This window comes from Macaca thibetana, chromosome 6 (assembly GCF_024542745.1).
Source record: "Macaca thibetana thibetana isolate TM-01 chromosome 6, ASM2454274v1, whole genome shotgun sequence".
In the NCBI taxonomy this organism is placed as follows: Eukaryota; Metazoa; Chordata; class Mammalia; order Primates; family Cercopithecidae; genus Macaca; species Macaca thibetana.
In genome coordinates this window covers 8,225,179-8,231,178 of record NC_065583.1, presented here as the reverse complement: position 1 = coordinate 8,231,178, position 6,000 = coordinate 8,225,179, and positions in this window count along the sequence as shown.

The window sequence follows — 6,000 nt, the reverse complement described above, 5'->3', positions numbered from 1 at the left end:
GTCAGACCGTTGTTCTCTCCTCCTCCACTGTACTTCAGTGGCACCTTTTTCATACATCAGGTGACTGCATAGTGTGGGGCTTTATTTTGACCTCAGTATTGTATTTCATGGATCTATTTTCATATCCTTTAGCTATTAACATACCATGTTTGCAATAGGTCTTGTTATTTGATAGTTGAAGACTCCCAGCTTTGTTCTTTTTCTTCAGAATTGCTTTGGCATTTATGTCCTATTTCAGTATAAATTTAATAGTTGACTCATTAAGTTCCACAAAAAAACCCTTTCAGGATGTTGGTTTGAATTGCATTGAATCTATATTTAACTTTGAGTTAAATTGATATCTTTACAGTATTGAGTCTTCTAATCCATGAATATCGTATGTTTCTTGATTTATTTAGATCTCCATTTATTTCACTAATGTTTAATGTTTTATGCTAATATAAACAATATTCTTTTAAAGTTTGTCAGCTTTTTGCATTTATATAGAAATACAATTGAATTTTACATACATACATACAATTGATCTTCTTATTCAATGACCTTCCAAAATTCACTTATTAATGATAATAGTTTTTCTTTAGGTCCTTTTGTATTTACTATGAACAAATTAATATTTTTTTGCAAATAATGATTTTTTTTCCCAAATTGTATACCTTTCCCCCCAAGCCCCCCAGCCTTGCCTTTTATTTTTGCACTGGCCAGAATCTGTGGTTCAATATTTAATAGAAGTGGCGAAAACAGGCATTCTTGCTCATTCTCATTCTCAGGCAGAAAGCTTTCAACATTTGCCATTAAGTATAATACTTTCTGTAGCGTTTTTTTTTTTTTTTTTTTTTCTTTCTTAAACACTCTTTATGGGATTAAAGAGGTTCCCTTCTGTTCCTGTCTGCAGAGGGGATTTCAAGTTTTTTAAAATCATAAATGTGTGTTGAATTTTATCAAAAGCTATTTCTGTGTCTACTGAGATGATCAGATGATTTTATTTTTATTCTGTTAATGTAAATTATAGTAATTTTAAAATATGAAGCCAACCTTTCATTCTGGGAACAAATGCAACTTGCTCATTATTCATTATTATTTTTGTATTTTACTAAATCCTATTTGCTAGTTTGGTATTTTTGCATCACTGTTCACAGGACTGATTGGCCCATAATTTTCCTTTATGTCATGGTCAGTTTTTGATGTCAAGATTACAATGGCCTAATTAAACAAACTAGAAAATATTTTTTTCTAGTCTGTGCAAATGTTTATATAAGCTTGGTGTGATTTCTTCCATAAATATTTTGAGAAATTCATTGTAATTTATTTGGAGGAAAGTCATCTATGTTTAGAGATTTCTTTGTTATCTTCAGCTTTAATATCTCTAACAGAAGTAGGACTATTTCAGATTTTCTATTTCTTCTTACATCAGTTTTTGTTAATTTTGTTTTTCTAAGGATTTTCCATTTTATCTAAAATTTTTAATTTATTAACATTAAATTGTTCATAGTAAACTGTAACTATATTTTTAACATGTGCAGGACATGGAATGATGTTTTCTTTTTCGACAAAACTGGTAATTTTTGTCTTCTCTATTACTTTGTTATAAGACTTCCCAGAAATCTAACATTTATTTCACTTTTACAAGTGCCAACTTTTGGACATACTGATTTTCTATCTTGAACGTCTGTTTTATATTTTATTAATTTGTGCTACTAATATTTTTTCTTTTTTCTGGTTTTCTTAGACATAATTTTCTATTCTTTTCTTCTTTTTGAGATAGATAACTAGCTTATTGATTTACATATTTTTTCTTTTAAATTTATGTATTTCAGGCTATAATTTCTCTCAGTAGAAGTTTAACCACATCCTCCATATTTTGATATGTCATATTTTCATTATCATTTACTTAATGATATTTTCCAGTTTCCACTGAAATTTTTTCTTTGACCCATTTAAAAATATATTGCTTAATTTCCAAGTATTTGAAGAATTTCTACTTATTTTGTTATTGATTTCCAGCTTAATTCTTCCATGGTCAGAGAACATATTTTGTATGATTTCAATCCTTTGAAGTCTGTTGAAACTCCGTTTCTGGCCAGCATAAACGTTCCATGTACACTTGAAAAAGCAGTATACTTTTTTTAGGCGCAGTGTTCTTCACATGTCAATATATCAAATTTGTTAATTGTTTTGTTTAGATCTTACATATTCTTACTGATTTTTTTCTTGCTTGTTATATATTTTGTTGAGAAAATTTGTTAAAGTCTCTCATTGTGAGTGTGGATTTGCCTAGATTTCCTTATAATTCTGTCAATTTTTGTTTTTTTATATTTTGAAGTTGTGTTTTTTACGTAGATATAAACTGACAATTTCTTGGGGGACTAACCCTTTTATTGTTATGAAACCTGAAACTTTTGATCTTAATCAGGCTTTTTGCCTTAAGTCTATTTTGCTACCAGTATACCTATACCAGCTTTCTTTTGGATAGTGTTTGCATGGTAAATCTTATATCATCTCTTAATTTTTAATGACTATATATCCTTATATTTGAGGTGTAGCTCTAGTAAGCAGCATATAGATTTTGTTTTTTTAATCTAGTTTGATAATTATAGATGTTTAATTGAACTACTTAATCCACTTACATTTAATGCGATTACTGATATATTTGGGTGTGTATCTACCATCATGCTGTTTGGCCAAACTGCATCATAAATGGAAAAAAGTCAGGCCCTCCTTCCAGTCCCACTTTCTTCACTCTGCTCTATCTCGTTCCTTTTTCTGCCTCATTTGCTTCTTCTTATCTTAGTTTTTGTTTGCTGTGCCTCTCTCTTTTCCTAGACTTCTAAATATTGAAGTTTCCTCTCAGTCCTCAGAATTATTTCTTCTTAACTCACTCTTGAAGTGATCTCACCCCTTCTTAAGGATTTAAATAGGCTGCCAACTCCCAAGGTGATGGCTCCACCTGGACCTGTTCCCTGAACTCCAGATACATATAGCCACCACCATACAGCACCATTTTGGGAAGCCTACGTCCACAGGCATCTCAAACTACTGTTTCAAAAACAGAGGTCTTAGTATAGTGAGAGCTTCTGCGTTCTTCCTGCAGTCTTCCCCATCTCAAGAAGGAGCAGGCTGGGCGCAGTGGCTCACGCCTGTAATCCCAGCACTTTGGGAGGCCGAGGCGGGCGAATCACGAGGTCAGGAGATCGAGACCATCCTGGCTAACACGGTGAAACCCCGTCTCTACTAAAACTAAAAAAAAACTAGTCGGGCGAGGTGGTGGGCGCCTGTAGTCCTAGCTACTCGGGAGGCTGAGGCAGGAGAATGGCGTGAACCCAGGAGGCGGAGCTTGCAGTGAGCCGAGATCGTGCCACTGCACTCCAGCCTGGGCGACAGAGCGAGACTCCGTCTCAAAAAAAAAAAAAAAAAAAAAAAAAAAAAAAGAAGGAGCAACTCCATTTTCCCACTCATCAGGCCAAAACTTTAAGGTCATTTTTGATTACTCTTTTTTTCTCTTACAACAACATCCAATCCATCAGGAAGACTTGTTTATACTATCTTCAGAATATATTCGCAATATGACCACTTTCCCCCACTTCCTTTGCTATCGGTTTGAGCCTAGCCTCTGCCATCTCTCACCTGCTGTATTGCAGTCACTTCCTAACTGGCATCTTTGCTTCCAGTCTAGCTTCCATGCAGCCTTTTCTCCACACAGCTGCTGAAATGATCTTTAAAGGACAATGGCACAATGCATCACTTCTGTGCTCAACATAGAAAGGGCTTTCTATCTCAATCAAAGTAAAGGCTGAAGTCTCTGCCATGGCCTGTGGAGCCCTGATTGATCTAGTTTCGTGCTACCTTTCTGATCCAGCCCATTCACCCTGCTTAAGCTAATTGCCCTCCCTGGGATTCCTCATAAACACCAAGCATACCGTCACCTCAGGGGCCTTGACCATGCTGTGCCTCCTCCTCCTTCATATCTTTGCATGACACACTCACTCACTTCCTTCAGGTGTCGGTTCTAATGTCCCAGACTGAACCATCTTATATAAAAAATCAAAGCTCCTTTCCTCCATGACCCTCATCTGTTTTGCTCTGTGTGATTTTCCCCCATAACCCTATCTACCTCTGGTATATTATATGTTCATCGATTTATTTACACTGTTTCCCTTCAGCATAAGCTGTGAGTCACATAAACTTTGTTTTATTCACGGATGTATGTCCAGAACCCCAGAACCTAGGTCAATATCTGGCATATAGTTAGCCACCAATAAATATCTATTAAATAAACAAAAGGGATTTTTACAGCAATCCTGTGATATTGACAGAGAAGGTGTTGTATTTGCTTCCTGAAGAGGAAGCTGAAACTCAGGGCCTTGAGTGATTTATAGAAACCACACATCTGTTAAGTGGCTCAGCTGGAAGTCAAACAAATCTTTTCAGCTCAGTTACGGGCTCATTTCACAGCAACACATTTCTCAGCCATGGTGGATTCCATCTTGATCGCCAATGATGACAAAAATTGTAAAGTGAGGATTAGCCAGACTCTGACATCTCTTTTGTTCCAGTTTCCACATAGATCAGCAATTCCCAAAAAGGAAAAAAAAAAAAAAAATTAAAGACCTTTCAATGTATGTCGTTTCTTCAGAGTTTGCTATGGTTAAAAAAAGAAGTGCAATCTGAGTGAATGAGTTAGGAAGAGCTGAGCTTTGCGGTCAGGGATGCCCTCCCAGGGTTCTGGGTGGTGTCATCATATAACGAATCATCAGGGAATATTTTTTTTTTACCCCAGTATCAAATATGAACTTTTTAAGATTCTGAGATGAAAGAAAAATTTATACATTCATTTAGAAAATGTTTATTGGGTTACTTGCAGTGTATCAGGAATACTGTGCTAAGCACTGGGAATAGAGTGCTGAAAAACAGACAGGACGTTGCCCTCCTCTAGTTGAGAAAAGTCTAAGTGAGTTATCACCGGATGAATGAATTTCAAAAGAACATGGCATTTGCTGTGGAGAGCACATTCAATAATTTCTCAGATTACCTCCTTGTTAAAATAAAGGACTTCTACTTAGAGGCCAGAATTAGGAAACCATATGATATGTCAGGTTAGAGACATAGCTAGATATACACATGCCAAGTCACAGAAGAAGAGGATTAGAAAAGGATATCAGGACTGGGCGTGGTGGCTCATGCCTGTAATCCTAGCACTTTTGGAGGCTGAGGTGGGCGGATCACCTGAGGTCAAGAGTTTGAGACCAGCATGGCAAACATGGTGAAACCCCATCTCTACGAAAAATACAAAAATTAGCCAGGCGTGTTGGCACATGCCTGTAAGCTACTCAGGAGGCTGAGGCAGGAGAATCGCTTGAACTTCACAGGAGGCAGAAGTTGCAGTGAGCTGAGATCATTTCACTGCACTCCAGTCTGAGCAACAGAGTGAGACTCTGTCTGAAGAAAGAAAAGAAAAGAAAGGAAAAGAAAAGAAAAGAAAAAAAAGAAAAGAAAAGGACATCAATGAGAGAGATGCACAGTAACTGGTATTTGGCAGGTCTAGTTAAAAAAATCCAAGTGAAGTAGTATCCCGGCCCGCGGGATAGTCGAAGCAGGCCCTGGAGGAGGGGGTGGGAATTTGGGGAACAAGAGATACGAGAAATGGAGACAAGACAGTGCTCTGATCAAGTCTCTTTTAATGGCGGTAATGCAGTGCCTTATATACACTTGGAAGGGAAGGGGTTGGGCCAAGGTGAAAATGATCTCGTAGTGGAGGTGTGGCCAGATAGGTATTGGTTTCTCTGGTCGAACGTCATGTTGCACCTGCGCTGTCAGGTAGTAATTTTCGCGGGCGCGGGAAAAATGGGTGAAGCAGCAGCAGGAAGAGCGCCATCTTTTATGAGGTATTAATACAGGGAAAAAGGCAAAGATAGGGAGAAGGTGTGGGGTGGAAATGAATATAGCTCAGGCGTTTCCAATCGTCAGCCATCACTCGCCATGGCCGGGGCGTGCAGCTCCGGACAG